The following is a 24,291-nucleotide window of genomic DNA, read 5'->3' on the forward strand; positions in this document are numbered from 1 at the left end:
GGAATGTAAAACAACTGGAAACCCTTCACTGCTGCAGTCTTCTTCCACCTTCACTGCCATTATGATGTGTCACCATCTTCCATCAGCTTCACTGTTGAGGTACTGGTTGGATCACTTTGTCTGGAACCTCCCCCTTGATTTTACCACCATAGGTGACCCTAGCAGGAGCTGAGCTCCAGGGTGCATCATTCTCTGGACCTCAGGAACTCACAAGCCTTTCCACCAAAAGATATTAACCAAAATTAACAAGTAGAACATATTCTAGTCCTAAAAAAGTTACAACTTCTTACCTTCACTTTAGATCCAAAGAGCACACAATCTGCTCTACGTACTGCCTTCCACCACTTGTGAGCTTCAATAAGAGAAAATCCTTCCTGGAAAAAAAGCAGGCCTCATCAGGTGGACCATGTAACATGGTAATTCAGAATTACATTTCAACTCTTTCTTTGAATGCAATCCTGGCCAGGAATACAAGTCTCCTGTTCTCAACCAATTGTATAGTATATGAAGTAAGTTTAAACACACTCAGCCCAGCAAGGATTAACACTCATTTGCAGAAATATACTGCAATGCAAAGCCAGAGAACAGAATTCAAATTCACCAAGTACTATAGAGTTCACTTTAATAAATATGCAGTAACCACGAAACTTAGATTTGCAAAAGGAAACCCAATTGAATCAACATCTGAGGGATAGAAATAAGACTTTGTGCCATAGTGAATTTATTCATAAAAGCTTTCAAGATTCCCATTTACAAACAGAAGCAACAAGAGCACAAAAGGTTTACCAATCCTTTATTAAGCATACTATTCCTGCTGAGACCAGTGATTTATTCCAGAGTGTGCAATTTAGAAAGGGTGGAGATCTCTTAGTAAATGTGCATACCTTTGAAAAGGTGACACTTTAGCTATAAGCCCTTAGACCAACAGAAATTGCAAACTCATCCACATGATTTCTAAATAAAGAAATAAATGCTAACAGATTGCAAGTGACATTGGTTTAATCATTAATGGGAGTTTTGTTGTTATTTTTGAGTGGATTTTTGTTATAAATTACAAGAGTGAGTTAATATACAAAAGGGACATTAAAAGAGTAAGAAGATAACATTGAAGGAAAAGTGGCATTTTTAAGTTATCGATGGAGGAATTTATCCAGCATATACTGCCATGTATGGGGTGTCAAGGGAAGGTGGCACCACTCATGAAGGGGTCTGAGTGTCTACCCTGGGACAGCTCAATCACCTTTGGTCCCCACCGTACATCCAGCTCCCACCTGTGGCTCCAAGTAGCTGTTTGCATGAAACAGCAGCCACACCCCAGTTGACTGTTTTGCCATGCAAATTAAACCAGGTGAGGGTAGCTGGTAACCTCATACCCTGCTGAAATAGGGACATGCCTATCCTAGCATGTGAAGTCAGCTCCAGTAGAGAGGATGGATGAAATCAACAGTGAGATCTAGCAGCCATGAAGGAGATTCTGCAAAACTTCATGGAGAATGAAATGCATGGTAAGGCACACATCCTAGTTTGTGATGACCATTTGTACCACTGGACCCAGGTATATAAGGTTGAGAGAATAGGAACTGTTTCAGTGCAACACCTTTTCCATTTTAAAAACACTTCCATACAAGATTTACTGTCATCAGTGGATACGATGGGTAACTAACATGCTGCAGTGTTCTTTAGATTGACTGCAAGCTAACAAAATTAGCGCAGACACTTAGTGTAGATATTGGACTGCCTTCATACAATTTTACAATTGCATCCTCCAAATCTTCATTTTTATTGCAACATTTAAGATTATTGTTGATATCTTCAAATTCTTCACAGTTCCCAACTTGAAGTATTGAAGTCATTTCATTTTCATTCCTGGTTGTTTCTGGCATCTCCAAGCCTGGATGCTTGAAACCACAGTGCACAAATCAGTTCCAAATTGTCTTACTGCTTATTTCTCACCAACTTCCAGTGAGAAAAGTCACACTCTTTTTGAGCACAAGCACACACAATTATCACTATTTAAAAACTGTTCTGACGTTAGTTAGAAACCGTTCAGCAACAGTCTCCTGGCCAAATTGAGCAGCATAGTACCCCAAATAAACAAAGGACATCCCAGTTATTTTTCAATTAAGTTTTTGTTCTTGAAGAGTTGTCCCAAATAAGTGGCTGCTGAGATTAACTGACGGATGAATGAACTGGAATCTACTGAACTTCTAATTCAATATATTAAAATAAATTAGTATGATGGTGCCTTTTTGCCATTTCATTTTAACAGATATCTAAGTCGAACATTTACTGTATTTATCATACTATCAGAACATAATCCTGACCAACTTTTTCCATCAATTTTAACATTCAAATCAGATTCCCATTTTTGTCTTGATTTATGAATTCCAGATTCAATTGTTTGTTTTTGAATCAAATTGTACATACAAGATGTAAATTTTTAAATTTTTCCTTTTTGAATTAATATTTCTATTTCACTAGGTTTTGGCATCAACATTGTTTGACCCAGCTTTTCTCGTAAATAAGCCTTTAATTGAAAATAACAGAAAAGAGTGTTGTTTGATATTTTATATTTATTTTTTAATTGATCAAACGACATCAATATACCTCCTTCAAAACAATCACCTATATATTTAATCCCCTTTTGGAACCAAATATGTAAAAGTTTATTATCCATTGTAAAAGGAATAAGCCTATTTTGAATTAAAGTTCTTTTTGCTAATAAAGATTTCTTTACCTCATCATCCATATTTACCTTATTCCATAAATCAATCAAATGTCTTAATATAGGAGATTCTTTTTTTCCCCTTATCCATTTGGATTCCCATTTATATATAAAATCTTCTGGTATGTTTTCTCCTATCTTATCTAATTCTATTCTAATCCATGCCGGGTTTTTTTCATCAAAAAAAAGATTAATACAATATAATTTTTTACATCGATTATATATAACACCACAGAAAATAAACAGATTAAATTCAAATATGTCTGACCAATGTTTTCGATGTAATCAAGAAATTGGTACTTTTTTACTCCTACTTGGTCTTGTTTTAAAATTCAACCATTTTGGATAAATTTAAGACATTTATTGGAACAAATTACTGGAGTAGAACTCTCACAGAGTCCAATGTTATTTTTATTAGGAGATATTGAAGGGACAATACCGAAACTTAAATTGAATAAGTATCAGAAAAAATTTATAAAAATTGCATTGGCAGTAGCTAAATAAGTTATCGCAGTAACTTGGAAATCAGATTTATATTTAACTATGGATCGTTGGAATAATGAAATATATAGTTGTATTCCACTTGAAAAAATTACATATAATCTAAGAAATGAATATGATATAGTTTTGAAAATTTGGCTCCCATACATACAAAAGATGGGATTAAATATATAGGCCCTTTGAAGATAAAATTATAAAGTAATTGGGGAAAGTAAAAATAAATATTAAAATTATTTTGAACTCCATGGAGCATGTGGGGATCCTCCGATATCCAAGCAATCTTTTTTTTCTTCTTTCTTTCTTTCTTTTCTTTCTTTAGATAAGGTTTAAGGGGGGAGGGTTAAGGGAAGGGGGGAGGATCAATATTATTTTTCTTTTTTTTCATTACATTTATTCTTTGTAATTTTCAAAAAATTTAATAAAAAAAAGATATCTATCAATTGAACCACTGACTGCCTTAATACACGGACAATAGCAGATGCAAAAAAAACTTATTAGTGCCATATATCCCTGTCTGGATCTTTTCTGAAACACTCAAATGTCACTTGAATGACTGTAGTTCCAAAAGTAGAAGGGTGAAGAAAGTTTTCAACCATTCTAGATGCAATTGTGAATTCTGTCACATGCATTGTACATCAATGTGCTACCAGGTTGCACAATACATCTAACATTTTGAAAGGACTGATAAAGCAGATAAATGAACTTCTCCACTGCACTCTGGATACAAGAGTCAGCCGCAGTCAGTAGAATGATGTATCTCTCTTATTTGTTTGAGGTGTTCTAGCTTGCACAGAGGTGACCTACAGAGGATCCTCTAACAGGTAGGCTTTACAAAGTAGCTCAGATTTCCCACCGCAGAACTCAACTGGATCCTCATTTTGCTTCTCATGTGCATATCTGAGAATATAATTCTGGAAAAAGTTTCTGTGCACGGCACAGACTATGTTAAAACAGTGCTGTAACAGCATTAAGCTGTTCTCTACACTACCATGCCACTCATTGGTTGCATCCATTTCAGATCTTTAATTACTTCTTTTAAATTTATACTTTATTAATAACATGGTTTCTTAGCCATGCAATTTTTCAGGACATAAGAAATCTGAAAAAAGTTTTACAGAGTGTAGAACTCTGGCTCCAACATAAATAGCATACTTAAAATTAACATCTCAATCCTTACAGACTATTGTGCTTCAATAAAATCACCAAGTATCAACATTATTTGCAATATACATTTACACATATTAGGCATATGCTGGGGTAGTATTAGTCATGGCAAAAAATTACAAAAAATAAAGTTAGAGGTTAAAATATGGATATGGAATAAAATATTATATGCAAAAATACCAGTGTGACTTACAAGGTAAATAGGATTATAAAAAGCAGTTTTAAGTCTTTACAAACAGTGCAGTAACAAGGTTAATTGATAGATGGCAGAGGAGGGTTATTAACTAAATGGCTGGTCAGATTAACTGCCGTGGTAAGAAACTTTCAAGATAGTATGAAAAAGTTTATTTTCATCATCATACAGACATGAAAGATCCCATCTATAGATTTATTTCCAAGTGCTGTTTCATTTGTCTCTCACTTCTACCCAGAATATCAAGTCACATTCATTTACATTTAAGAGTTTGTTACCCCTTTTTCCTGTTACATTTGAACAGTTTCAACCAATGATAGCAGAATAATTATCCACCACTGTAATTTATCAAAGTTGACCAGATAATTATAGTTGAGGAAGACCAACTGACCCATTTCAGTTCATCCAGCTGCAAAAAGCCGAGTGTTACCCATTGCTGTCTATATTTACTTCTTCCAGGGCTTTGCCTCCATCATTCCAGCTGGTAACCCATTCCAGGTGTCCATTTCTGAATGCAGCAGCTGCTGTTAGTATACTATTACTTTATTATTGTTCTTTAGTCCTCATATTTTGATGTAATGTTGTGAACTTTCTTTTAGCAAGTCCTACAGCAGATAATACATCTTTGAATTAGTAAGAGTGGGAGTTTAAATTCTAACATTGAGGGAAGTGTTATCTTTCAGCTGAATCGCTAAATTATCTTTCCTCAAGTGGATGTAAAAGATCCTAGGCATAATTATAAGACGAGGAATACTGTCACTGGTGCTCTAGTCAATATTTGCTCTTCTGTCTATATTACCAAAGACATTATCTAGTCATTATAAGAGTGCAGTTTCTGGGAACTTGCTGAGCATACATGGCATTCCACTATTTCTGTTATAAAATGTGATGGGTACTTCACGGGTTGCAAGGAGAAAATGAAATAGACAGTTTTTAACCACTGGTTGAAAGAATGGGACTGAATTACATCTTGGCTGATCTATACATCAGTTCCTCATATATCTGCACCATAACCAATACTCAACCAGAGTTAATGGAAATTTTATGTATTCACATCTGATGGAAGAAAGTCCTAGGAATACACTACTGTTTCAGGGCTACACTACAATACCCTACACTACTGTTTGCACATATTTTCTCAAATTGTCCAATTCAAAAGTTAAGGTTATGCTCTTGTTTTATACTGAATTATTCCACCAATAGGAACAGCTTGTACCTGTTCTTCTCATCAATTGCCTCTTATTTTTAGCATCTCAACATTTGAGGCAAACAATTCAATAATTAGGCATGCCCAAGATGATTAATAACTTGAAAATGCCTGAAGTGTGAAAGTACAAGTCTTCCCCTGACTTGTTCAGGTTTTGCACTTGGTGAAAAGAAGCTATTGATGTCATTACATCACTACACAGCAGAGGGCATTAGATGGACACACAAGTCGTCATCACTACACTCCTCCTCTTGCTATATTAAATGTACAGCTTTGTTACTGCAGCTTGTTTTCAAAGATAGCACATTATAAAGAGCAGAGTGTGATAGCAAAAGACTGATTTATCTGTGAAAGCAATTGAGTAATATTTATTTAACGATCTAACTGCCATCTAGATCATACGTAACAGAGGCAGTTTAAAGAAATCATAAGTGATTGAGGAAATAATTACCCCTGCTCTAATTACCAATCTATAATTTTAAGAAACAGATGACAATCATCTTTCACAGAGCAGAGACTACTTAAGAGAAAAGTATTACTTTAATGAGAAGGATAAAATGATACCTTTAAAATCCAACTTTTACACATTTTCTACAACTAACTTTTTCCATGTTGTACAAAAATGTTAACACGTTGGTAGGAATAACAATGACAATTTCACAATAGCCGTTCTTCAAATGTAAGGTAGTCTACAGGGTAGTCAGTTTGTGCAACCAAACCTGCTTGCAGTGTGATCTGACATTTTATTTACCCATAGATGTGGATATTACTGGCACATTTATTATCCTTTCTTGCAGTACTGATCTACACCAAAGCAGGAAGATTGATTAGGCTATTTCCGTTAATCAGGACCTTTCATTATTCATAATACAGAAAGCCACCCTAGCCCGTCAGATCCATTCAGCAGTGCACTCTTACGAGTCCATTAACCCTTCTCTTATTTTCCTGCAGCCTTGTTTTATTCTCTCTCAAATATCCACCATCTCCCCGTTAACTGACACTTAACTGCATGAAAATAAAGAACTGTACAGCATAGGAACAATATTTATGCTGACCATGATGTCAATTTAAACTGTCTGCACATGGTCCATATCCCTCCATTACTTACCCATTCAATACCTGGTTAATCCTGTATGTACAGTCGATCTCAGTTAAATAGTTCATCAGTTAATCTGGGCAGCTGCTTAGATTCCCTTTGTTTATTTGGATCACTATGCTGCTTAATAGGGGCGGGAGACTGCTGCCAAACACGTTTTAACTAGCATCAGTTGCACGTATCTATGTGGCCTTTAGACACACCACCATCCTTAGGATTAAGTTTTTAAATAGCTACAGTTGTGTGTGTTTTGCATTCAGAAAGCAGCAATTTTTGTCACTGATAGTTGACTCAAAATAAGCAGCAAAACAATTCCAAACTATTTTGCTCACTGAAGTTTCAGGCATTCAGGCGTGGAGATGCCAGAAACAGTCAAGAGTGAAAATGAAGCTATTTCTGAACAAGTAAGGCACAACCAAAATTTTGAACACATCAGCCACCTTGAATATTGCAATGAACATGAAGATTTGGAGGGTGCAATTGTTGATAGCATTGTATGAAGGCAGTCCATTATCTGCATTAGGTATGTGCTCCGATTTTGCTCATTGCATATACTGGATGAATTCCTCTGTTAGTAACTATTAGGAACTAATGCAGTTTTATAGTGCGGTAGAACTAATGGTAGTGTTGGAATTTTCATTTAAATACATAATTTATTACTCAGTTTGTCTTTTTTTAAAAATAACTTTTAAGCCGTTCCCATGAAACTTTGACTAATTGGGACAGCCACTTAATTAAGCAATTAAATAGAATTCACTGTACTGAGATTTAGTAAAAAACTTTGTTTTACATGCCATCCAGACAGATCCCTTCAAACACAAATACATAGTGATAGTACAAAATGAAAAGCAGTAAGAGAATGTAGAATATAGTGTTATTTACTGAAAAAGTGTAATGCAAAGACAAATACAAGTGCAAAGGCCATGACGAGATACATTGAGAGATCAGGAGCTCATCTTTTTTATACAAAAGGTCCATTCAAGTGCCTTTTAACAGTGGAATCGAAGCTCTTCTTGAGCCTGTTGGTGAATGTTTTGAAGATTTTTTATCTTCTGCCTGACGGAAATGGGGGAGGGGGGTGAAGAAAAGAGAATGACAGCGTGGAAGAAGTCTTCAATATGTTGGCTGCTTTCCTAAGGCAGGAAGTAGGAAGTGTAAGCAGTCAATGGAAGGGAAGCTAATTCTTATGTTAGAAGTCCAATGGAAGGTACGTGGGTTTTGAATTCCATTTCCAAAATTTGATTCCACATAAGTAAATGCAGCCTTGTCTGAGTATATTGGTATAATTCCTGTGAATTTGGAATATTTAGTCAGAGAAATTGCTGTCACCCAGTGATATTCCAAACAGTGATCAGTAATAGCAATTAGTTCCAATGATGGGTTAAAAATAGGTGTTGCCAAGTGTTATTTATAGCAGTATTGCTGTCTCTTATTTCCAGTGACCTGGTTTTTATTCTGACCGGAAGTTCAAAGTAAAATACATCAGACTTCATACATTTTGCCACATACAACCCTGAGATTCTTTTTCCTGCAGGCATCCTCATGCTTCCTATGTGAGCTTGCAATTTTGTCCTTGTACTTGCATTTATTTCCCTAGATGCTCTGCTTTCTTCCCACATTCGAAAGACATCCAGGGTGGCAGATTAATTGACCACTGTAAATTACCCCTAATGGGCAGGATATTAAGCAAGATGAGAGAGAATATGCAATAGGACATTAAGTGAAAGAATGGAACTGACAATGTTACGCTGGAAACTGGCATAGACTCAATGGGTTGAACAGATTCCTCCCATGTCATAAAGAAATATGACAAAGTAGCAATTGATCATATGATCAATTATGACATAGCAATTGATCGGTAAACCCGGACTGATGATCCAGAAAGGAGAGCTAACCCTACCCAGGGATAACATCTTTCCTTATTCTAGAAACACTGATTTTAACATATCAAGTGATTAGAAAAGACAAAGGAACACTGCCCTCGACTGCATGAGAAACAGGAGATCTTGCTAAAAGTTAACAGTGGCAAAGGCGGCACATGGGAGCCTAAAGTTCTTAAGTAGCCTTACCATTATTGTACTGGAACTTTGCAAGACCTACATCTCAAGTATTAATTACAATTTTGGTTAAGAGGTGCATCAAAAATTATTCAGTCTGTTTTCTTGGATGGCCTTTGCCATACAAAGAAAGATTGAGCAGACTTGTTTGGAGTTCTGAAGAATGAGGAGTTATCTTGTAGAAATGTACAAAAATTTAGATGAAGACTTATGTCATAAAAGTATGGAAGATGTTTCCCCTGCCATCAGAATCTCAGATTTTGGAGCAAACCATTTAGTATAAGTAAATATTTCTTCTATCACAGCATGCTGAATCTTTGGAATCTACTATCCAAGAGGGATATGGAAGTGCAATCAAAACAAGAGGCTGATAAGATTTCTGGATATTACAAGAGCCATGGGATATAGGGAATATGTGCAAACAAGTAAGGCTAAACTAAATCAGTCAAAATCTTGATAGATGGCAAAGCAGCACTTTCATGCAACAAATTCTTATGTTGTGTTACATCACCAGTGTCAGCAAACCATTCATATTATTCCCTCCATGATCTTATGTTTCTAAAACTTCTATCTACCTACAACCCTCTACAAACTTTAATGCCATGATCACCCCACAATTTAAGTACTCAACATTGCTGGCAAAGACTTTGAAGTCAAGTTCTAAAATTTCTTCCATAAATGTTGCCTCTTTTCATTAAGACTAGTTTCAAAACTTTCTTAGAACAAACCTTCAGTCTTCTGTCCTAGAAGATCCCTATGTGTGACCTGTCATCAAATTCTTTTCAATAATGTTTGTGTTGCACCTTAGATCATTTTCCTGTTATAAAACAACTAGATAAAATGTTATTGTCTTAGATAAGTAACCACCACCAGGCTTTTAACATGGAACACAACTTAACTCAATTTTTTTTCTGTGACATTCAATATGAATTACCAACAAATTTGGAAAGGCAACTGTGTCTCCACTATCCTTGCCTATCCACCCCTTTTTCCTCCCACTCCCCTTAGTTAGCAGCATTGAACCAGCTAAGGATCCAAATATCATTTGCAAACAGTGTCAGAGATGGGCTTTTAAGAGTTTTAAGATTGAGCATTTGCATGTTAAATTATCACATGAACACAAAGCCATAGGTTTTGAAAAAGTTCCATCTTTTATACTGAGCTAATGATTTTTTCACAATCTTCCATTAATATGAAAACACTTGAAAATAGATACCTTCTCATGAATGTGGCAGAAAGTGGCAAAATTCGTTCCCTAAGAGGACTTGATGAAAAAAGTCGAACTGTTATTCAACTATATTGCCAAACCTGATTTACATATCTATAAATGTAGCAGAAATATACCAAACTGCAAAACCAGCAGGATCAAATTTTAAAGCTGCTGTGTAGCCACATTCAGTTTGTCAGTAGGGCAAACTAAGATCTTCATTTGAACTTGAAGCAAGGGCAAAATCCATTGTTAAGGCCCATATGGAGACCAATGACATAGATTAACCAAAGTAGAAGTCTCTGCTGAAGAAATATGAATTAAAGTCCAAATTATAAAGCAAACCTACAACAGTAATAACCACTGGATTACTACCAGAGTCACATGCAAATTGACAGAGGAAATATCCAAGAACTGAATATGACTCAGAAGATTGTGGGGGTGAGAGAACAGCTTCAATTCAGAGAGTACCAGCATTAGAGACAGTACATCTTCCATTGGGACCAATCTTACTCAAACAACTCTGGTTACAAAATCATTGAATTTAAATACTAAATATGTCACCAGTCTAAAAATTGGAGATGGGGGAAATGATCCAAGAGAGGTGAACTTAGTAAGTTAAAGGGAAACGACAAATCCATTAAGTAGGTCTGCAAATTTGGAAACAATAGTCCAAGTCTGACACTTTGAATTGGACACAATGGTAAAAAAAAAACCAAAAGCTTATCTGAATTGCATGCAACGTTCATGACTAGATATACTGATTAAAAGCAGTATCTAGTGGCTATAACAAAATGTCCAAGATATAAATATTCCAATCAACTCATCCAACAGTAGAAACCGGCAAAATGGAAAAGAAGATAGTCAGTGCTCTGACATTATAGAATGATATAAAAGTCAACAAGAGATAAGATTATAGCTCAGAAAAATCAAGCAGTTGATGTAGTTTGCAAAACTCATGCTAGACAGCGGTAGGCCCCCAAGCAGTACTGGGAAAGAAGGGTATTGCATAAACCAGCGAATTAGAGGCACATGTAATAAGAGTAATACAATAACCAGAGGGGGGGGATTTAATCTACACATTGACTTGTCAAACCAAATGTGTTGAAGATGAATCTGTGAAGTACATAAGAGATGGTTATCTACATTACTGTGTGAAGTATCCAACAGGGAAGAACTTATTTTAAGCCTAGTATTGGTTACGTGAGAAAGGGTTAATTGATGATTTAGTTGTCAAGTGGCCTTTAGGTAACACTGGTCATTGGAGGAATTACAAATAAAAATTTAGACCAATTTGGCTCATTGGGAAATTTGGGGCTCAAACTATGAAACCATGAGGCACAAGTAGGTAAATTTAAGAACCTTAAAAAGTATGCCAATAAACATGTAATGGATAGAGCTTACAATCAATATGCATCTTTTAAGGCAAAAACAATCCAACATGAAGTATTCAGCAAATGAATTTAAAGAAAGCATTAAACCAATGATAATGGAATATGATTTTGGAGAAAGTAAGCTAGCGGATTAGAAAAAAAATTGAAACTCAGCAATGGACTGAGGCTAGCAAGAATCATAACAGACTGTAAGAGCTTCCATAGGTAGATAAAAGGTGAAAACTGTTATAAGTTAATGTGGATCTCTGACAAACTGAGACGGGTAAGAGTATATTGAGAATAAGGTGACAGAAAAATTAGACGTAGATATTTTGTATCACTCTTCAAGGAAAATTCAGAAGACCTCCTAGAAACAGTCGAGAAGTAAAGGCCTCAAGTAGACAAGGTGCTCAAAAATAAAATAAGCATTAGTAATTAATGTGGCACAGTAGTACAGCCATTAGTTGACACCATTATAGAGTTTAATTGTGCCGCTATCTGTAAGGAGATTGCACATTCTCCATAACTGTGGGTTTTCTTTGTTGGGTTTTCTTTGTGTCTGTAGCTTCCCTCCACATATTAAAGACTTATGGGTTAGTGGGTTAATTGGTCATATGCTTGTAACTGGATGGCGTGGGCTTATTGCCATATTATCATGCTGTCTCTAAACAAAAATAAAATAATTAATACTTCAGAAAATAAGTTTGAAAGGCACTAAATCCCCAGGAAATAACCAGCATTCCAAAGTTTTGAAAGAATTTTTGTTGACAACATTCATTCACTGTCATTATCTAAGATTCCTGACTTCCCAAACAATTCCCACAGAAATCATATGCATGATTTTTTTTCAAATATTTTGGAGGACACAAGCACAGGTAATTTATTATGTTCATTTGGAAGTTTTATTATATATTAGAAATTGATTTGGAAAACTGACCACTGAGATCACACACAATCATTAATATTGACACGAAGTAAAATGGAAGTACCTAGGAGTTACTTTAAAAGCTATTAGCTATGTCAGATCATGGATTTCTCAACACAGAACAGTATCTGAAGTTGAAGCTGGGACTTCATGTTTTTAGCAAGAATATTATCTGTTTGACAGGCACCTGAACTAAATCAGAAGATGCACTTACCCTGAATAATTAACCTGGTGCACACATTGCATATGCTACAATGCAATGCACATTTTAGCATACCTTATTTGTTACAGCTCATGTAGCATTATAGATCAAATAAAATTAATGCTTTAGCTCCAATTTTCACACCATTTTCACCTCTTCAAGCATAGCCTAGTTTTCATTAGCAGCCAGTCTCTTGTGCACCACAGGCAGTACTTTTATTCACCAACAAGTAAAAGTTAGCCTTTGCAAAATTAATAATTAACCTTAATTAGTTGTGAATGATAACTTGAGAATAAACCCTTCAGCTAGGTTATCACTCAGAATACAGAAAATAGTGCCCCAGTTTACCATTTAAAAGCAACATTTATTATGCTATGAGGTATTTCCATTTGTGGTGATTGGAGCAAACTACCACAGGTACTGGAAATACAAATCAAACAGCAAAACATGCTGTGAGCATTCATCAGGCAAAGCAGCAACAGCAACTAGAGAAACAGAGTTAGCGTCTGGGTCAAGGACCCTTCATCAGAACTGAAAAGTGAAAGACCATTTTTTTTCCTTTTCTTTACAGTGTCTCTCTGCAACTTGAAACATGGCCATCTTCTCACTTTTTCAGCTCTGATGAAGGGCCCTTGATCTATAACATTACTGATTACTGATCTATAACATTACTGACTTACAGATTGTTCCGAGCATTCTCCGCCTTTGTGTCATACGTTATACCCTGGTTTAAACTTCAGAAATAATAAATTTCCATTATTGTTACCATTATTATTAGCAGTGCTAAGAATCAGTCTGTTGCAGTAGCAAGTACAGATCTCGAGTACATATAAAAGCATTCTGCTTCAGAAACCAGTTCAAATTGCCCATGAGGCTGTGGCAATTCTTATTTTGATTAAAAATAAGGAATAAATGCATATTAAATCAGAATACAGCTTATTCTGATAATGACTATTTTCCCCCAATACATACACGTATATTCAAAAACAAAGAGTTTTCAGACCACATGGGGGAAAAAAGACTGATCCTGAAGTGATAAATTTTCAACTTATGTGCATGCAAATCATACAAGATCCAGTAACTAAGAACAATAAAAACACATTTTATGGCCCTTCTAACCGTTCAATAATTTGTGGTTGAACTGACCATGTCTTAACTCCATTTTCCTGACCCCTCATTAAAATCTAAAGATTTGTCTGTCCTTGAATATACTTAATCATCTTTTATAGCAACCTTTTTGTATGCCATGGAGCCTTACCATTTACTTTGGGGATCCATGGATCCCAGGTTGGGAACTCTGCTCTATTGTGCCACATGGAGTGAGATACTGCTGGTAAACAACCAGGTGAATTAGACTTTGAGATCTGTGTATTCCTACCTTTCACTTCAGCTGCTTTGCCTTATTATGCAAGGCAATACACTCCTCACTCTCAATTATAGTTCCTACTTATTTCTGTTAATTATTTTAAACCTGGTCATTTGCACTCACAATTCGCTGACAAATGAAGCAGCCTGCGCATTCATGACTTAAATAACACTCAGGCATAGGCTGATAAGTGGCAATAGAGTCATAGAGAGATATGGCATGAAAACAGGCACTTCGGCCCACTCTGTATGCTCAGCCCTGTAGTAATCCCATTTGCTAAACTTTCCCCACATTCTCATCTACTGCCTCAGGTTCTATCCCACATCTACATATTAGGGGTAATTAACAATGGTATACCAACCTGCACATCCAGGTTATAGCACCCTTGCCCGTTAGCTGAAGTAATGAGTTCTAGAGTCAGGAAGTTATGCTACTGCTTTATAAAACACTAGTTAGGCCACATCTGGAGTATTACATTCAATTCTGGTAGCCCCATAATAGGAGGGATGTGGAGAGAATGGAAGAAAAAGTTTACTAGGAGGTAAATCAGATTCCCCCATCTCCAGCCCTTTATCTCTTTCATCAATTAACTTTCCATACTTTCCATCTCTTTATTTCATCCCCTCCTCCTCTCCTGGTTTCCCCTATCACCTGCCAACTTGTACTTCTTCCTCTATTCCTTCTTATTCTGACTTCCTTTCCAGTCCCAATGAAGGGTCTTGGCCCGAAACTCTGACTGTTTCATCTTTTCCCTAGATGCAGCCTGGCCTGCTGAGTTCCTCCAGCATATTGTGTGTTGCTTTATTAAGATGGTGCCTGGATTGGAGGCTATGTGCTACAAGGAGAGCTTAGATAAACTTGGGTTATTTCCTCTGGAGCACTGGAAGCTAAGGGAGACCTGAAAAAAGGTTTATAGTATTGTGAGAGGCACAGAGTAGACAGTTGGTATATTATTCCTACGATTGAAGTATCTAATACTGTACCAGAAAGCATGCATTTAAGTTACTTTCAAAGTAGGTACAAGGGCTTAGTCCTGTATGCAGAGAGTGATGGATGTCTGGAATGAGCTGCCAAGAGTGGTAGTGGAGGCAAATATGACAGAGGTGTTTAAGAGGCTCTTGGATGGGCAGAGAATGAAAGGTTATGGATATTGTGTAAGCAAAAAGAATTAATTTAGTTAGGCATTTAATTACTTGTTTAACTAGCTTGGCACAATGCCCTGGGCTTCAAAGCCTTTTCCAGTGCTGTACTATTCTTACGTGAGGGATGTGTGTGTGTGTGTGTGGGGGGGGGGGGGGGTTGGAGAAATCTAATACATCTGAGCAACCCACGTGGTCGCAGTGAGAACTTCATACCGTTAGCACCTGAGGTCCGGAATGAATGTTCATGCTACAACAGTCTTACACTACCCGTGAGTTTCAACGAATATTGTCATCACCATCAATATCCTGGGGAGGTCATCATTGATCAGAATCTCAATTAGCCCGTCCACATAAAATTCACTGATTGCAAGAGAAGCCTGTGTTATGAATGGTTCAGTTTCTGATAGCCTAAATCCTTCTTGCTGTCTAGATTATGGTTGACACCCTCTGCTTGCCTGAGTGCATGCAGCTCCAGTTACACTCAGGAAGCTTGACTTTGTAACCTAATCACCATTATCAACACACTTTGGCTGAGCTGCATTGGGTGAAGCATCAAAAGTACTCCATCAAGCCTACCATCAGAAAAACAAATATTTCAGGCACATGGTAACACTATCACCAATATGTTTCATTCCCATTAGTGCACCATCTTGCGTTGTTATTACTATCCCTTCATTGTCATTACGTAAAAGTCTTGGAACTCTCTTCCCAACAGCATTATGGCAGTACTTTCACCAAAAGAACCACAGCATTTAAGCAAGCAGCTTGCCACCACCTTTTCAAAAGCATGGGTGTTAAATGTTGGTCTCTCTGGCAACCTCCAAATCCAGAAACATGAATAAATAAACAAGGGCAGCACGGTAGCACAGTGACCAGCGACACAGGTTCAATTCCATTTTAAAATCTTTTTATTAATTATTATTTAAGATTGACAAAAATAGAAACATTGAGTCAATATGTCACTATGAGCAAAAAGAAATTAAATTAGCAAATAACTGATTAACAAAGCTAAGCAATATATCAACAATAATAAAAAAGTAAAGTGTTAATATATTTTTTAAAGAAAAAGAAGGGAAAAAAAACCCTACTAACTAAAAAAATACAAAAAAAACCCATTGGGAGCACAACCCTGAAGTCATACATCATACAAGAAACATCCATAAAAGAAACATCAATCCGCCAACTCAAATCCACTTAAAGAAACATCGGAAGGAAACCATATTAAATAACTCAAATCAGATGATAGTAGCGGGCGAATGAACTCCACCTTTTCTCAAAATCAAATCGAGGATCAAAAGTTGGACTTCTGATTTTCTCCAAACTAAGACATAACATCACCTGAGAAAACCATTGTATCAAAGTGGGAGCAGAAGCATCTTTCCATTTCAACAAAATAACCCTTCTGGCCAATAATGTAACAAATGTAATTACATGTTGGTCTGAAGAAGAAATACCATGAATATATTGAGCGATTATATCAAATAAAACTGTTAATTTAAATGTTTTAGTTTAATTTATTGAAATTAGTTATTAAAACCTTCATTAAGTGATCCTACTTTTCTTCTTTGGAGGAATAAGGGGGTTTATTCCTTCACGGATTTGTTCCAAGATGGCCGACTGATGCCTTTTGAGAAATTAGTAACTAAATACTTTCTCTCATATTCACATTTCCTGCAATATCTTCAGGTCAGACACTTCTTACAAAAATACATAAGTAATTTTCCATATATACAAAATTCTGACCTGTTAGATATTGTCTTTAAAATGAATCCTTTAGTGAAGGGTTTTATTGGGACAATTTATAATTTATTGTTACAGCAGCACAATCACCCTTCACTTAAAATTAAGCAAGATTGGGAGAGAGAGGTTAACATGACCTTGATAACAGAAAACTGGATGCGGATTTTGAAGTTGGTCAATTCTTCTTGGATTTGTGCCAATCATTCTTTAATTCAATTTAAAATTGTACATCGTTACTATTTGACAGGAGAGACTGTCTAAAATGTTTCCTAATGTTGATACTCAGTGTGACAGATGTAAAACCGAGACAGCTACATTGACACATATTGGAAGTCTATTTTTTCTACAATTGCTAAAGCTTTAAAAATTAATTTACGGGTTCAATTCCCACTGTCGTCTTTAAGGAGTTTGTATGTTCCCCCATGACAGTGAGGGTTTCCTCCAGGTGCTTCAGTTTCCTCCCTCAGTCCAAAGACTTATCAGCTGGTAGGTTAATTGGTCGATGCAAATTGTCCCTTGATTAGGCTAGAATTAAATCATGTGTTGCTGAGGGCGTGGCTCAAAGGGTCGAAGCACTGGATCTCAATAAATGAATAAATACATAAGCAAACAAACAAAACAATCAATCAAGACTGCAAGGGAATTGGAGAAAATCAAGGGTTGGCCCTGTGAGTATGCAGCATATTTAACATATTCATAAACTTCAAAATGTAGATTGTTCAATGGCAACCACTGCAAAATCCCAAAACATAGAAATATTTCCTCCAACTCACACCACACACAAACCCTCAACTATATTTCTTCACGTAATAGGATCAATCTCAGAATTAAAATCAATTTTATGCCTGCAACATGATCCTTACATTAGTTTTTTCTTTATGACTGCCTCACATGGGTGAGTTTTTCTGCTTTCTAACTGAAGTTGAATGTATCAGCAGTAGGACTATAAACTAAAGCCCTGAGAAAACAAATATAATTGTTACCTGCCTCCAATATCAAAGACAGGAGCTGACACTTTGACATAATACTATCTTATTTAAGTATCCTTCTATATTCTAGACAACTCCATGACAAGGTTAAGTGTAGGTCATTAGTTGGTTTCCACAGTGCCATTATAACAGGGTTATACTTGTGTTAAGTGATGCTCTTGTTGACAATGTAAGATAATATGCTCTCCTTGAATTGTAATATCAGGTAGATCTGCTCTGCACTGGCACATTCTGAGGTCACCTTCTTCATTCAAGAGCTCTCTTCACATACAGAAGCTTATGTAACCTAGCACATTCTGAAGCTTTCTTAGTTGACATTCTGTAATTTTGTAAGCACTTGAAAGCTTACCTTGTTAATGCAGCCTTAAAATCTCCCTCGACTTTTGTTTTTAAATATTCTCAAACCTTCTAAAATTTCTTTTTCCAATTACTTGTGGTCCAAAAGAATTGCCGGCTTTTGAAATCTGACATTTCCTATAATTTAGTCCCCCTACCAAACTGTCTTTACATTTCAGTTTTCACTAATCCTCCCTTCTCTTCAGATTGAATAGAAAGGCACATTGATTGCTTTAAGAGACTGCAAAGGAAATTTCATTGGAGGCAATAAACTGAATCAAAGAATGATTCTGTTAATTATACTCTCTGTTAGATATTTCACAAACACACAATGTTAACAGAAACCAAAATAGTAAATCACAACAGCACAATGTTTTGCATAAATATGAAAATTAAATTAACAAAATAGCAAAATAAAGAAAAACTGTTTAAGACATAAAATAAAAATGACATCCTGCAACCTGTGGAAAATACATACACTTTATGGGAAATAACAAGTGCATATTATTTCTTTCTGTGAGTCTCAAAATGTTATCATGCTTATCAAATATGATACTAACATTTTTTCTTTAGATTGGTGAATTGCTTCATTAAAAAGGCTGCTGTAACATGAGACAATATGAAAAGATTATTGACATAATTATTGAGTGAATTATGTGCATTTCAACTTAAAGGTTGTCATCAAGTCATACAGCATGGAAGCAGGCTCTTTGGCACATCAATAACAAGCACCCATCCACACAAATTCTATTTTATTTTTATAACGTAAACCCAAGTTGTACGAGACTCTTACAAGGAAGAACTCATTAAAAAACAGAGTACATTTTAGTCCAAAATGATCAATAGTGTTTCTAAATTGTAGAGATTGGATTGTGCCTGTTGGTTCAAGAACTGAATGGTTAAAGGGAAGTAGCTGTTTCTGAAACCAAAGACCATAAGTGTGGGTCTTCAGGCTTTTGTGAATTCTGCCCAATGGCAGCTGCAAAAATATGGCATGGCCTGGATGGTGGGGATCTTTGATGATGGATATTGCCTTCTTCATGCACCACCACCTGTAGATACAACTGATAGTGGGGAGAGATCTATTAGTGATGTATTATTCCAAGTCCACTGTTCTCTCAACCAACACAAGGGATTCTGCAGATGCTGGAAATCCAGAGAAACACACACAAAATGCTGGAGGAACTCAACAAGTCAGACAGCATCTAATAAGTGGTTGAAATTTTGGGCCAAGACCCTTCATCAGTACTGATGGAGGTCAGTAACGTCTCTTAACCAACAATGCATTTGCAGTGAATCTCCAGCAGTGTGTGTATTGCTAGTTTTCTGTAATGTTGTACTGCTCCTTCTATTTAAAAGGGGATTATTAAATTAATTAAGCTAATACAGGACAGTTTGCCTAATGTCAATGGTGGAAAAGTTATTAGAGAGATTCTTGAGACCATGCAAGTCATCACTTAGGAAAGCACACATCAATTAAAGAAATGAAATGTTTGTCTAACTTGACCAATGTTTGAGAAGGTAACATGGAGTGCTAATGAGGGTTGTGTATTTGATGCACTCTGCATGCATTTGAGCAAATTGCCTAAGTTTCAAATGGCAAACATAGAGTGAGAGAGACATATGACATGGAAACAGACCCCTTGGACCACTGACTGTTCACCACCCATTTATCTAATATTAATCCTATGTTCCTACACTGTACTTCATCAAAGTACCTTACGTCCCACAACACCAGGTCAGGAATTCTTATTACACTTCAACTATCTGGTTCCTGAACTAGCATGGACAACTTCACTCACTTCAACACTGAACTGAATCCACAACTTATGGACTCACTTTGAAGGACTCTATAACTCACATTCTCAGTATTATTTATTACTTAATTATTATTATTATCATTGTTGTATTTTTATTTATCTCAGCCCAAGCTGGTAAAACCTGAAGCACAGGTATACCCAAGCACATTTCTCAATTGCTAGGAACTTTTGGACTATTCTAGTGGAGTCTGATATTGTGGCTTTCTGGAGATTTACATGAATATTGCTGTGTAGACATGTGATGCTGTTGTGTAGTAACTTTGGGATAATACAAGTTGTAGTTATTACTATTGGTACTAAGTATACCATGTTCTTGTTCCATAGTCTTTCAATTTCCTCTTTTAAATCAGCATTTTTCTAGTGTTTTTCACTTATTGATTTCTGTATGTTATGTGTGTTTGGAATGGCTATATCTATTTCGTAAGTTGTTCCTGCCTGTCTATCCTGTAATATTATATTATTATGGATTGTGCTATCTGTTACAATGGATTGGTCATAATATAATCTGTAGGATCAGGCTTGTATTTACAGTAAGCTATAGTGTCTTTTATGAGTTTCTATTTTTAAAGCAAGATTTTGGTGAATGATGTTTGCCACTTGATTGGCCCTGTGTAAATGATCAGATTGAGTTAAACTGCTATAGGATCTTGTAATGTGTTGAATTATTTATGGTTTCTCTTGGCATTTTCTGCATTCACCACCTTGAAATTGCTGGTCTTTTATTAAGTATTTTTGATCACGTTTTGTGTTCTGTATTTCCACAAGGAACCCCTCTGTTTCTGGGAAGATGTCATCAACTCTGAGCCAGGTGTTCAACACTTCCTTGTTGATATCTAGTCTGCTCAGGTCATGGGGCTATCTTCATGGAGGGTCATGCTCTCCCATTGGTTAACTTTTTCAGAAGGATCAGAACTGCATATGTTCAGTTGTATAGTATCCTGCTACTCTGTTTTATATTTCACTAGCTCCGTAGCACCTTTCCTTATGTTTGGACTTATCTAGTCCAAAGTTCATGTTTATATCTTTAGAAAATAGCTCTACTATTTGAATTATTTGCTTTAGCTTTACTGATGGAGCGTATAATTTCAAATCGTCCAAGTATAGAAACTGTGTCACGGTTTAATTCATTTGGTTATCTCTGATTTGATATTCTATCTTCATCCAATTCAGTAAATTAAAGAGTGGGTTTGTATACACACATTGATAATAAATTTACTTTGAACTTTGAAATTTGATCATCTCCTTCACCTTTACAGATTCTACTCCTCTCCTATACAATGGGGATACTGGGGGCTATTTAACCTACTGATCCACACATTTTTGAATGTGAGAGGAAAGTGGCGCAGTCAGAGGGAATAGACACAGTTACAAAGAGGGTATGCAAACTCCACATAGGCAGCATCTGAGGTCAGGATCGAACCTGGGTTTCCAGTACTGTGAAGCAGCATCTCTATGAGGTGTGCTTATGTGTTGAAGGATTGTCAGAAGTATAACAGCTCGGAGGATCCAAGGAAAAGTGGCATGACTAGCATAGTGGGAGGAAAAGGTAAAAATAGTTCACAGACATCCTGCAGACTGTAAGGCTGCTTTTCGTGGACCTGCAGGTCTGTGGCTTTCCATAAGCCATAGGAGCAGATTTAGGCCATTTAGCACATCAAGCCTACTTTGCCATTCTATCATGGCTGATTTATTATCCCTCTCAACTCCATTCTTTTGCTTTCTGCCAGTAACCTTTGACACCCTTACTAATTAAGAAACTATCAATCTCCAATTTAAATATCCCTAATGACTTAGCCTCCAAAGCCATCTGTGGCAATGATTTCCACAGATTCTCCACCCTGTGGCTAAAGAAAGTCCTCCTCATCTCTTTTCTAAAGGTATGCTCTTGTATTCTGAGGCTGTGCCCTCTGGTCCCAGACCCCCACTATAGGAAACATCCTCTCCATGTCCCCAGAAAAACCGTGTGAAACAAGTTGGCAATGAAGACATGGGGTTTCGCCTAAAATGTCAACTGTACTTTTTTCCCAGATGCTGCCTGGCCTGCTGAGTTCCTCTAGCATTTTGTGTGTGTTGTTCTCCATGCCCTCTCTATCTAGGCATTCTAATATTTGATAGGTTTCAAGGAGATCCTCCCCTCATTCATCTAAACTCCACTATACAAGTCCATAAGTCCAGAGCCATTAACTGCTTCTCATATGTTAACCCTTTCATTCTCAGAATCTTTCTCATGAACCTCCTCTGGACCCTCTCCAATGCTAGCACATCCTTTTTTAGATAAGGGTCGTAAAACTGCTCACTTTTTTCCAAAAGTGGTCTGACCAATGCCTTATAAAGCTTCAGCATTGCAACCTTGCTTTCACAGAAAATATCAGTCCTCTAGACTTCATAATAGGTGGCATGATTAATAAGTTTGCAGACAGAACAAAAGTGGAATTTTTAATTAGCAAGAATGTTGTCGACTGCTCCACACATGAATCTTTTATGAAGGGGTATCTCATTGAAACCTATCAGATACTGAAAGGCCTGGATAGACTGGATGTGGAGAAGATATTTCCATTCATATGAGAGTCTAGAATCTGAGGGCACAGCCTCAGAATAAAGAGATATCCCTTTAAAATTCGGGTTGAATAGTGTTGAAATAAATTGGGATTGAATGTTGGAGCAGACACAATGAGCCAAATGGCCTAATTATGCTTCTTAGTCTTATGATCACCTGATCATATAAAATCAATAGACTGGTGGAGACGGCATCAAAGTACCATAATAGAGGTCATCTGGAGAAATCGAAGTATACATTTGGGGACAGCAAACATGGAAATACACAACAAAATATAAGATAATGAGGGATCTTGGGTTTGCACATACATAAAATCCTGATGTTTGGGAAGCAGTGGGAACCACATCGGCTCATAGCCATCCTTGGAGCAACAAGCTCCTTATCTTCATCCAATATGTATGAAAAAATGGCTGTATTGTTTGGAATGGTGATTGCTAAGAAGTTAATCCGGCAAATGTGGAAAATGGACTCTGTGCCTACGTACGATCTGTGGCTGAGAGAACTGGCAAACACTTTACATTTGGAGAGACTGAGACTGTAATGAGGACAGAGGGGACATCTTTGAAAGGATGTGGGGCCCTGTATTGGACTTTCTTATGGGGTGAGGACTGAGGTTTTCTGGTGCGGTGCACCTCTGCTGTGTATGTTTACTTTTTGCCTTTATATTTTTTTCTCTTTTGTGGCTCGATATTTAATTTGATTTTGCTATGGTTGTGGTTTTTGTGATTGTGCTGTATCTTTTTTTCCTTTTAGTTCGCTAGTTTTTTTTTGTTAGTTTTTTCCAAGCCTGTTCACATAAAACAATAAAATATATTTTTTAAAAATCCTGATGTAGTAGGTCAGATGGGTAGGGCTATTAAAAAGGCATACATAATCGTTTTCTTTAACTTTCAAATTGTAGAGTGTAAGATTAGGGAGGTGATTCTAAACTACTTATTGTTAGTTAGGGCACAGATGGGGCACCATGTAAAGTTATGGGCATCGAGAATTATATAGTTCCAGAGGATGCCTCAAAGATTTACAAAGATATGGACGGGGTGGGGAAACCAGTTATAAGGAAAATGGTAAAATTATGAGTTCTAAGGGAATGATTAACGCTAACTGTAACAATGGTAGAGATAATGTTTTCCACAGTGGCTGACCTAAGATAGAGGAAAGAAAGATCAAATTGCAGTGAGTCTGCTAAACATATATGTGTGTGAGTCTATCACAAGAGAACAAAGGTAGAAACCTTCAAAGGTTGATATATAGAAGGATAATAAATCAGCCATGATGGAGCAGAATCGATGGGCTGGATGCTCCTATATCTTGTGGTCTCATGGAATACAGCTGCTGCTCTGTTACAAGGAGAATTGGGTGACTTAACGTCAACTGAACAAGGCAAGTGTTCTCACAAATATGTGGGCTGCCCTGTTGGTTCTCAGACATCTCCAGATCCCTGTTACATAAGGTTGGATTTTCAATGCTTTTTTTTCCATTCTGGAGTTTTTACATTCAAAAGCAGGATCAACTATTTGTTTTATTTATACCGAGTAGATAGCTAATTGAAGTGTGAAACAGCGTTATTATCATTCTGTCATGCTTGGCTGATTTTCCATTGTTTCTGCTACCTAATTTGTGTTGTATAAAATGAGCCACAGCAAAATGACACCTATTCACCATATTGACAGTGCCATGAAAATCTATGAGGA

General features: G+C 36.5%; 2 protein-coding genes across 2 annotated transcripts in view; both read right to left on the reverse strand.

The window, feature by feature from the left end:
• LOC140714176 (secretory carrier-associated membrane protein 5) overlaps nucleotides 1-24,291 on the reverse strand; it is a 366,120-nt gene that overhangs the window by 315,689 nt on the left and 26,140 nt on the right. The window lies entirely within an intron of this gene.
• Nucleotides 1-24,291, reverse strand: part of LOC140714175 (uncharacterized) — a 46,178-nt gene that overhangs the window by 12,108 nt on the left and 9,779 nt on the right. Inside the window, exon 2 of the mRNA XM_073025050.1 lies at nucleotides 291-374. The gene's annotated coding sequence lies outside the window, so the exon portion shown is untranslated. The remainder of the gene's footprint in view (nucleotides 1-290; nucleotides 375-24,291) is intronic.

Source organism: Hemitrygon akajei, chromosome 21, assembly GCF_048418815.1.
Source record: "Hemitrygon akajei chromosome 21, sHemAka1.3, whole genome shotgun sequence".
NCBI lineage: Eukaryota > Metazoa > Chordata > Chondrichthyes > Myliobatiformes > Dasyatidae > Hemitrygon > Hemitrygon akajei.